Below are 12,087 nucleotides of genomic sequence, written 5' to 3' on the forward strand. Positions count from 1 at the left end.
AGTCAAGATATGAATTTTCAAGAGAATAAGAGTCTTAATCCTACACAAAGGCACATATTTGTACCTTTTTTGTGCTGCATTTGCATCCATTTTTGATGCAAATGTGGAGCATAAAAAGTATAAATATGGGCCAAAGTACCTAGTTTGTGTCAAAAATAAAGCTGCACGGGTGACTGTGTGTCGGAAAAGGTTAGGGATGCATCAAATCCTTATTCGCAAGTGAGACCGTGCATTGTTTTCTTCTCTGGTCGGGTCAGCGATGTGTTGTTTTTCTCCCTCACAAGAGAGCGATGAGCCGATTTCCGGACAGGGGACCTCAGATCCATGCAGAGATAGGTTGACTTTGACGATGCATGGAAAATCGGGTCACGCAGTGTCAAAAACCACACTGCGTGGGGTTGCGCAGCTGTCAGCCTCCGTAAGCGGGCGTTGCGTGTCGTTTCTCCAGCCACGATGCATCGATCTCCTAGCCGCGATGTGGGTGGAGCATCGATTTCAGCTGCAAAGCCGGCAACACATCGTTTATCAGCCGTGTTGCATAAGGTGTGTCGTAAATCGTAAAACAACAGGAGGCAAGCTTAGTTCAAGCCCTTGGAGATTCTTCTCAAGCAAGAATGCACAACAAAGTCCAGTCTTTGTCCCTTTTCACAAGCCAAAACAGCAACTGCAGGATAGCCCAACAAAGCACAGGCAGGTGCAGCACTTCTCCTCAGTTCTTCAGCTCTTCTCCTTGGCAGAGGTTCTTCTTGATTCCAGGAGTGATATTGATGTAATCTAAAGTCTGGGGCTTGGGATCCACTACTTATTCCCCTTTCTGCCTTTGAAGTTGGCAACATTCAAAGGAAAGTCTCTCTTGTTTATAAGATTCTGCATGCCCAGGCCCAGACACATACCAGGGGGTTGCAGACTGCGTTGTGTGAGGGTAGGCACAGCCCTTTCCGGTGTGAGTGACCACACCTACCCTCCATCCCAGCACAAATTGCTTATCAAGATATGCAGGCTACACCCCAGTTCCCTTTTTGTGTCACTTTCTAGAGGAGAGGAGCAAATAGCCCAACTGCCAAACTAACCCAGACAGGGAATCCACAATCAGGCAGAGTCACAGGATGGTTTAAGCAAGAAAATGTCTACATCCTAAAAGGGGTCTTTTCAAACCCACCATCTAAAAATAAAATTTACTAAAAGATGTATGTTTAAATTGTGAGTTCAGAGACCCTAAACTCCATATTTCTATATGCTCCCAAAGGGAATCAGTACTTTGATAATATTTAAAGGCAATCCCCCATGTTAACCTATAAGAGAGATAGGCCTTGCACAGTGAAAACTGAATTTGACTGTATTTCACTGTCAATACATATAAAACACATTAGTATATGTCCTATCTTAAACATACACAGCAACCTGCCCATAAGGGCTACCCAGGGCCTATCTTGTGGGTGCCTTACATGTAATAAAAGGGAAGGTTTAGTGGGTACACTTGCTAAGTCGAATTGGCAGTTTAAAAACTGTATATACAGACACTGCAGCAGCAGGTCTGAGCCATGTTTACAGGGCTACTAATGTGGGTTGCACAACCAGTGCTGCAGACCCACGAGTAGCATTTTATTTACAGGCCCTGGGCACCTCCAGAGCACTAGGGGGACTTAATAATCAATCAAATCATGCCAATCGTGGAAAGCCAATTACACATACATTTTGCACAGGAGCAGTTGCACTTTATAGCAGTGGTAGAGTGCCCAGAGTACAAAAACAGAGTCCAGCATCCATCAACAACCTGGGGAACAGAGGCAAAAAGTTAAGGGAGACCACACCAAGGATGCCAAGGACCACCACCTTCCCAGGGCTGATGTGAAGCAATATGTCGGGAGGCCATGCACCCCCCCTCACAGCTCCAAGCACTGCCACCTACCTGGGCCAATGTGAAATTATATGTGGGAGGCCCCCAGAAGCCCCAGGGACCACAACATTCTCAGGGCAAACAATCAGTTGTGTGTGGAGGTCTGCACAGCCCCCCTCGCAGCCTCAGGCACCACCACCTCCCTGGGGCTATTTTACATTGGAGGGGCCCCCCTTTAAGAGCCATAGATAGCCCGGGGTACCACCACCTCCCCAGGGCTGTCTCCTGCTATGTCCCGGGGATCCCCAACCACAGGACATAGCTGATTGCTCTGACTTGGTGAGAGCTTTGACAGTTTCCTCCAAGTCAGAACAAACACTTCACTTTCTGCTAGTGAGAGCTGTCAAACAGCTCTCAGTTCAGAAAGTGAAGTTTTCTTCTGTTTCCCTGAATGGAAATATGTGTGTAGGTAAAAAGATGAAAACATTGATCCCACAAGCAGAGAGCTGGTATTTACGGCAGTGCTTGTGGGAGCAATGCCGGCTCCCGCAGGATATGGGGAGCCAGCTAGGACCGCAGGGGCCTTCCCCTGCGGTCCTGTCACTCTATCTCTTTCTCCCATCCCATAAAAGGGTGAAAGAGAGAGCAAGATTGTTATTACAATGGTCACTCCACACAGTGACTTAAAAGAGTCAGACTAGCAAGATGTTTGGTAGTAATGTTGTAGTTTGGATGCAGAACAGCCACTTCTGGCCTAATGTTCAAGGTCTTGTGCTGTAACTCAGTAGGCTGAAAATCCAAATCCTAGTATCGCTTCGCAGTGTCTCTGTTTATTTTCTAGGCTTTCACTGTTAACAATTCCTAGCTATGTAATATTGAAGTATTTTTCCTCTCAAAATATGTGAGTTGAATATCATAGCTTAGTCTGGACACTGCGCAGCAAGGAGTCTTATGTGCCCTAGTGGTTAAAGTCTCAAACATGTACGCTAAGGCCCTCATTACGAACCTGGTGGCTGTCGGACCTCTGCCAATGCGGTGGTCCGAGTGCCATGTTACGACCGCAGCGGTCGGGCCACGGTCTGCCTGCCAACACCTCCACTATTAGTCATCCCGGTGGTCTGGCCGTCAAGGTGGTCTGGCCGTCAAGGTGGTCCTAATACACCAGGGCAACGCTTCCCTGAGGATTGCAACTTCGTTCTCTGCCAGTGATTTCATGGTGGTAGCACTGCCATGAAAAGGCTGGTGGAGAACAGGTGCAGGGGGCCCCAGGACCATGTACTTGGCATGAGAAGTGTAATGGCCATCCTGGCCAGCACCGTTGCTTTCCAGACAGTGAACATTGTGAGGGTGCTGTTGCAGTCTGCACTCTACAGCATTGGCATTGGCTATATTACGAGCCAGAGACAATGCTGTAGGCAGTTTCCCTGACCCAGCGGGAAACTCGTAATAGTCCCGGTGTGGAGGCAGCTGGAATGGCGGCAACCTCCCCGTTCGAATTTCTGCTGACGGGCTTTTCCGTCCACCAAAATCGCTATCAGGCCCAAAATGTTAGGGGTTCTAATCTACTTGATTCTGTGTCCATTACCTGATTTGGTTCTTTTCAAATATACATATTTAAGTTACATACTGAAAGGTGATATCACTCTTTTTAATTGACAAAAACATTTTTATTTTCACTCTGTCCAGAAATATCACATTCTAAGTATATTATTAATCAAAGCCTAAATCGCTCTCTCTCTCTCTCTCTTTCTCTCAATGTACAACTTTCTCTCTCTCCCTCTCTTTCTTGGGCTTAGGTAGTTAGAGGGGTTGGCCACAGGGACTGGCCACCTAAGGTAATTATAACTCGTGCCCCAACATGCACAGTTTTTGCCTCAATAGTTTTACTGTGAATATTACATTCATATTATCAATTATGTTATCGAAGATGTCATGAGTTTTGCAATGTGTGAGGTAATTAGCAGTGCATGGCGAGGGCATATGTTATAGGGCCAGGTGTAGCAAAATGCGATTTTGCGAATCGTAAATTGGGAGTCGTGCGCAATTTTCGATTTGCAACATTGTATGCAGAATGGTGTCTCAGACACCTTCTGCGAATCTCAAGGGGGTCGCAAAGACCCACCTCATTAATAATAATGAGGTGGGTCACAAGTTGCGAACCCCTTGAGATTCCCTGCACTCACAGGGATGGTGGCCTGCTGGAGACAGCAGACCTCCATGTCTGTGACTGCTTTTTCAATAAAGCAGTTTTTTTTTTTTTGTAATGCAGCCCGTTTTCCTTAAAGGAAAACGAGTTGCATTACAAAAGAAAAAATTAAACCATTTGGTTTCATTTTTTCAGAGTAGGCAGTTGTCAATTGGACCACTGCCTGCTCTGAAAAAATATTTTGGGTGACATTCACAAAGCGAATGAGTTAGTAAATGAGTTAGCACCCACTTCTACTGGGTGCTAACTGCAAATTGCTTTGCGACTGCTTTCGTGGTCACAAAGCAATTCTGCACAGCCATATACCATGCACAGCCTTGGGCAGTGCACAGCAGTGGTTGCCTGCAGGGCTTGGCTACAGGCCAGGCCCACGGGGCAACCCCCTATAACCACCCAACCACCTGCCACTTGAAACATTATGACAAATTGAAAAAAACATTTATTTGACAAGTACAAAGAGTGAGATCACCTTTCTGCATGAACCTTAAATATTTAAAACTGAGAAAAAACAACAGCTCTATGAGGATCCGTAAGCTAGGTCACAGATGACTCATTATTATGTAGTGTCCAGACATCTCTATGGCATTCAATCCAAGGATGGTGATAGGAAAAAGACATAAATGTTCCATCACAAGGTATGTTTAACATTGAAAACACCAGTAAATAATCAGACAAAATGCCATGAAATACCAGGATTTGTACCTCCAACCTACTGACAGTCCAAGAGCTTTACCAGTAGGCCAGATGTGACTGTCCTTGTCTCAAAACATAACTGTAACATTTGTACCAAGCATCTTACTGGTGTGATGCTTTGAAGTCATTATATGGAGAGACTATTGCTATTGTTATTGAAATGGTCTCTCTCTCTCTGTAGAATGACATCAAAGCAGTACACAAGCAAAATGATTTGTAACAGGACAGGCCCGCAGTCCTAGCCTGCTCCTCACATCCTGTGGGAGCCAGCATTGCTCCCACAAGCAGGGAGCTGCTTTAAATAGCAGCTCCTTGCTTGTGAGAGCAATGTTTTCATCTCTTTCCATGCACACATGTTAGCGTGCAGGGAAAGAGATGAAAACTCCACTTCCAACAAGTGGGAGCTTCTTTGACAGCTCCCACTTGCTGAAAGCATAATTCTGTTTGTTTGTGTTTGGTGGGAGCTGTCAGCTCCTGTCAAGCAAAAACAAACAGCTACCTTCCAAGGGTGTGCACCTCAGGAGGTAGTAGTAACAGGCCAAGGGAGTGGTGGTCCCCAGTGCCATGTATGGCTCTGCGAGAGGGGATGCGTGGCCCCCCTCTATCTTTCGAATTAAGCCCCATAGAGGAGGTGGTCCCCAGGGTCAGGGATCCATGATGGACCCCTTACATTAAGTTATTTGAGCCCCAGGAGAGGTGGTGGTCCCCTGTGTGTGGGGGGCTGCATGGCCCCAATACATTCTGTGGATTATTTTAGGGAGATGGCGGCCCCCAGGGCAGAGGGTCCCTGTGGCCCCCCATACATTGAATTGATGGCCCAGGTGAGGTGGTGAGCCCTGGGGCTGCAGGGGGGCTGTGTAGCCCCCCCCACATACATAATACTTCATTGTTCCAGAGAGGTGGCAGTCCCCGGGGCATGAGGGGGACTTGTGGGTCCCCTGCTTAGATTTTGAGCATTTGGCCTGGGGTGGTGGTGGTCCCTGATGTGTGGGGGGCCATGCAGTCCCCCTGCATTGTTTTATGAGCATTTGTCCAAGGAAGGTGGCAGTCCTGGGGTGCATGGTGGCTCTGCAGCCCCCCATATATTGTATTGAGTGCCCCAAGGAGGTGGCAGTCACTGGGGCTGTCAGGGGCCACATGGGCCTCCCACCTATATAATACTGTTTTGCCCCAGGGAGGTGGCCATCCCCGCAAAGATTTTGAGCATTTGCCCCAGGGAGGTAGCAGTCCTAGGGTTGCGGGGGGGCTGCATGCCCCCCCAACATTGTTCTACAAGCATGTGTCCTGGGGAGATGGCAATGGGGAGGTGAGGCATTGGTTCCTTACTGCAAAGCAGAAGAGGTGAGGCTTACGGTTTCAGGGGAGGTGTAGTGGCTTCCGAGGCAAGATGGGATGATCTCTTGGGGTTGGAGTTACACCACAGGGCCACAGGTGCGGCTGCAGAGTCAGATGTCATGGACATCAGTGACTCCAGACTCACAATGTTGAGGTATTTCAGAAGCACTGCAGCAGCATTGTGCCTGTGAGGTCAGTCGCAGTAGTCGCACTCCAGGAGGGACTACGGCTTTGGTACAGGCAGAGGGGAGTACCATTTCTAGTCGTCCAGAGTCTATGTTCCTAGTTCTTCTTGTTTTTAGGCCATCTTTCACTCGTAACGGCTCATGAACAGGAATAGGCAACAGCTGTCAAGTCAGGGTCCTCAGCATGAGAACCCAGAGGCTTATAGGTGAAGTCTTTGCTGTCTCAGAGACTTCTAAACAGGCGGCAAGCTCAGTCCAAGGCATTAGAGAAACTTCACAAGCAGAATACACAGCAAAGTCTAGTCTTTGTCCTCTCCAAAGCAGACGCAGCAACTGCAGGCCAACCCAGAAAAGCACAGACATCAAAGGGGCAGTACTCTTCCTCACAGATCTTCAGCTCTTCTCATTGGCAGAGGTTTCTCTTGATCCAGAAGTGCTCTGTAGTTGTGGGGTCAGCAGTCCAATACCTATACTCATTTCTGCCTTTGAAGTAGGCAAACTTCAAAGGAAAATCTCTGTAGTGAACAAGACCTTGCGTCTCCCTGCCCTGGCCCCAGCCACACTCCAGAGGGTTGGAGACTGTATTGTGCAAGGATAGGCACAGTCGTATTCAGGTTCAGATGTCAGCTCCTTCCTCCACGCTAGACCATCAGGATATGCAGGACACACCTCAGCTCCCTTTGTGTTCCTGTCTAGAGTGAATTCACAAACAGCCCAACTGTCAGTCTGACCCAGACGTGTATTCCACAGGCAGACAGGGGAACAGAATGATTAAACAAGAGAATGCTCACTTTTTAAAAGTTGCATTTTCAAAATTAAAAGTTAAAAAAACAACTTCATTGAAAGATGAATTTTTAGATTGTTACTTCAGAGACCCCAAACTCCAGATCTCTATCTGCTCTCAATGAGAAATTACATCTATAGGGTATTAAAAGGCAATTTCCATGTTAACATGTGGGAGAGATAGGCCTTGCAATAGCGAAAATTATTGGTTGAATTTCACTATCAGGACATGTAAAGCAGACCAGTACATGTCTACCGTTTAAATGCACTGCACTCTGCCCATGGGGCTACCTACGGCCTACCTTAGGGGTGTCTTACATGTACATGGCAGTTTTGAACTGCACACACAGACACTTCAATGACAGGTCTGAGACATTTTTACAGAGTTACTTATGTAGGTGACACAATCAGTGCTGCAGGCCTACTAACAGCATTTGATTTACATGCCCTAGACACACATGGTGCTCTCTACTAGGGACTTACTAGTAAATCAAATATGCCATTCATGGATAACATGTCATAACCACAATTTACACAGGAAGCGCTTGCACTTCAGCATTGGTCAGCAGTGGTAAATTACCAAGAGAACCAACAATTAGCAAATACGAAATCCAGCACACAGTCATAAATACAGAAGGCAGAGGCAAAAAGGCAGGGTAAACAATTCTAAGGATACCAGGTCTAGCACAAACTAAATAACTATGTTAGACATTTCTCAGCAATGGAGGACCTACAATAACTTTGGGAAAACTGGGAGTCTGTAAAATCATTGGGCAGAGCAAGAAAAAGTATATCATAGAATATATATTGTAATTGAAGTGTGTGTGTATCAAAAATAAAAAGTGTCACAGCAAAGCACAAGAAAGTGCCGCTTTAAACATTTAGAAGTTATGATTTCCTCTGGAAACAAATGTGAAATAGACATTTGTACAAAAGACATATTGCAATATTGGTTGAGACTAGCTGCAGGAGGCTGGCGTGGTGTGTGGTGGGTGCCTCTGGTACTTACACCTTATACCAGGTACAGGTATCCCTTATTAGTTTAGTGTAGTCAGTGTCTAGAAGCCAGGTTTTCTAGAGGTAGCTGTGGATGAGCAGCCAAGACTTATCTAGAAGACATGCAAAGCTCATGCAATACCACTGTAGTCACACAGCACTTACACACATGAAAGAAAACACTTAGGCCCTCATTACAACATTGAGGTAAATCCCGCTTACCGCCGTGCAGAAGACTGCCAACACACCGCCGCGGAATTCCGCCACAGCTATTACGACCCACAGGTCGGAATCCACCAAAATCCAGACACCTACACAAGTCCGCCACACCAAAGGTCAGTGATAATCTGTCGATAACAAAACCTCCACCGTCACGCCAATAGGAATATGCCCACACTATCATGACCCACGAATCCAAGTGGTAGTCTTTCAACCGCGGTAAACCATTGGCGGTACACACCGCCGTGCTCAAAATACACACACATTTACAAAACACAACCACATTGGACAATTCAAAATACACACACCTGATACACATACACACACCACTCCCACACACCCAATACAATATAAAACAGACACCCACATCACCCACAAACCCCTACGACCAGAATTGTGACAGAAGGCCAGAGAGAGACACCACCGTCAACAAACTAGCATCCACAGGCATTCAACACCATCACCCACACAACATCCACACACCTCACACAACACACACAAACACATCCCCTCACACATCACAACACACACCATCTCACACATCACCCACACCACCCCATGGCACTGCAAAGACACCCCAGGTTTTCTGAGGATGAGCTCAGGGTCATGGTGGAGGAAATCATCCGGGTAGAGCCAAAGCTATTCGAATCACAGGTGCAGCACACCTCCATAACTAGGATGATGGAGCTATGGTGCAGAATCGTGGATAGGATCAACGCATTGGGACAGCATCCAAGAACATGGGATGACATCAGGAAGAGGTGGAACGACCTACGGGGGAAGGTGCGTTCCGTGGTCTCAAGACACCACATTGCAGTTCAGAGGAATGGCGGTGGACCCCCACCTCCTCCCCCACAACTAACAACATTGGAGGAGCAGGTCTTGGCAATACTGCATCCTGAGGGCCTCGCAGGAGTAGCTGGAGGAATGGACTCTGGTAAGTCAAATCTTTAACTACCATAACCCCCACCCTACCTGCATACCAACACATACCCCCACCCTCGGCCTCACCCCATCACTCCAACTCCTCACATATGTCCTATTATCACAAACCATACATCCCAACACCAAGCCCTGCATGAAACAACAAAGCATGGACACACATCACTAAAGCATGTCCATTACATATACCCACACAGATCCCAAAACAATTATCACACAAGGTCCTACACAAGAATGTAAGCACTGGGGTACAGGGTCACCCACCCATTGCACATCATGGTACACACAGATGCAATAATCATGCCTTTGTACCCCTGCAGGACCCCTACCCAATGTTACCGGACAGGAGGTTCCAGACATGTCCACCCCCCCACAGAAGAGGCCCACAGTGATGACAGCAGCTCTGTCCAAGTGGATCTAGATGACCAGCCCGGCCCATCTGGGACCTCGGGACAGTCAGTTCCCCTGACACAGTCACAGGCCACCACAGAGCCTCCCCCCTCAGGAAACACCAGCACAGCACCCACCCAGCAGGCCCATACCTCTGTCCCCAGGACATGTCAAGCAGCAGTGTGTCCAGCACTACAGGGAACTCAGGCAAATCCAGAAACCCAAGAACAGCAGGGACCTGGGGGCAGTGGCAGTGGGCACACGGTTCAGGGAACAGAGGCCCAGGAAAACCGGGGAACTGGGAGGTGTGCTATGCGACAGGGGGAGGACATTCCCAGGGAACCCACTCTCCATGAGGCCCTCTCCAACATCATGGGAGCGTACCATCATTCCCAGGAGACGATGGCAACGGTACTGGCCAAGTTTCAGGAGACCCAGCGGCTGCAGGAGGAACAGTATTTGGGGTTCAGGGAGGAACTCAAGTCCATCAATACCACCCTGGGCACCATTGTAGGGGTGCTGAAGGACCTTGTGAATACCAGGAGGGAAACGGTAGCACAACAAGGGGCCCCTGACACTAGCCTGGACGATGAACTGCCCACCACCTCCGCCGGCGCTAGTGGACAGGAGGCACCGCCACAGGACCACGACACCAGCACCCCACCCCCTGCAGATGGAGAACCACCCCGCAAGCGGTCCCTGAGATCCAGGACAAAGACAGAGAACAATGCCAAGACCCCCTCCTAGAAATGAGACCACCCTGAATGTCATCCTTCTGTCCCACTTTGTCACCCTGTCCATCCTTAAACTGCCGTAGCTCCACTTCCTATGCCCCTTTGGACAATGCACCTGTGAGACTAATAACTGGACTCTGCCATGGACATTCCTCCACCATCACTCCTGACCATTTTACAACCCCCTCCACTATTTAGCACTTAAATAAACACCCTTGAATCACAAAACAATCTGGAGTCAGTCTGTGCTTTCTCAAATGTGTATTTGCAATAACTGAGGAAAATAGCAATCTCCATTCTATTGTCAACGTACCTATGTCACACAGCTCTAGTCCATGAGTTAACATAGCAGAGGTCACACAGTGGGAGCCACATCTGTGAAATGGAAAGGCAAAGTGACAAGTCAGGGTCCATACAGTGGGTGGAAGTGACAGACAGATGATAGGTCTAACAATTTTATCAGATGTAGGAGGCAGTGATGTCTTCTTACCTGTGTCTCACTGGAAGTATTGCTGGATTACGTTGTTTCTGTTGTCTATGTCCTCTTCTTCTGCCTCCACTTCTTCACTGTCCACAGGCTCCACAGCTGCCACAAGACCTCCTTCTGGACCATCCTCCTGCAGAAAAGGCACCTGTCGGAGCAAAGCCAAGTTGTGCAGCATATAGCAGGCCACGATGATCTGGCACACCTTCTTTGGTGAGTAGTATAGGGAACCACCTGTCATATGGAGGCACTGGAACCTGGCCTTCAGGAGGCCGAAGGTCCTTTCTATCACTCTCCTAGTTCGCCCATGTGCATCATTGTAGCATTCCTCTGCCCTTGTCCTGGGAATTCTCATTGGGGTCAGTAGCCATGACAGGTTGGGGTAACCAGAGTCACCTGCAAATGTCGAGGGACACACACTAACCCTTAGGGACAACCCCAGACCTGGACAACTATTCACAGGGTATAGGGTCCTTGTCCTCACTTATTAGCTACACAGGGTGCCTCTGGACTTGCCCCATCACGTAAGGGATGCTGCTATTCCTCAGAATGTAAGCGTCATGCACTGAGCCTGGAAACTTGGCGTTCACATGGGAGATGTACTGGTCGGCCGAACACACCATCTGCACATTCATAGAATGGTAGCTCTTCCGGTTTCTGTACACCTGTTCACTCCTGCGGGGGTGACCAAGGCCACATGTGTCCCATCAATGGCACCTATGATGTTGGAGATATGTCCCAGGGCATAGAAGTCACCTTTCACTGTAGGCAAATCCTCCACCTGAGGGAACACAATGTAGCTGCCCATGTGTTTCAGCAGGGCAGATAACACTCTGGACAACATGTTGGAGAACATAGGCTGGGACATCCCTGATGCTATTTCCACTGTTGTTTGAAAAGACCCACTTGCCAGGAAATAGAGTACTGACAGGACCGGCACTAGAGGGGGAATTCCTGTGGGATGGCAGATTGCTGATATCAGGTCTGGCTCCAACTGGGCACACAGTTCTTGGATGGTGGCACGGTGAAGTCTGTAGGTGACTATTACATGTCTCTCTTCCATTGTCGACAGGTCCACCAGCGGTCTGTACACCGGAGGATGCCGCCATCTCCTCACCTGCCCCTGCGGGCGTGCCCTATGGATGAGAACAGCGAGCACAGAGTCAGCCAACATTGAGGTAGTAAAAAAATAATTTGATTGCACACATTTGTCAATACGCTATGTGCCTGTCTCTGTGTATATGCAAGGCCTATATATGTGTGACGCATTAAAAATTGATGCC

Source organism: Pleurodeles waltl, chromosome 1_2 (assembly GCF_031143425.1).
Source record: "Pleurodeles waltl isolate 20211129_DDA chromosome 1_2, aPleWal1.hap1.20221129, whole genome shotgun sequence".
Classification (NCBI taxonomy): domain Eukaryota; kingdom Metazoa; phylum Chordata; class Amphibia; order Caudata; family Salamandridae; genus Pleurodeles; species Pleurodeles waltl.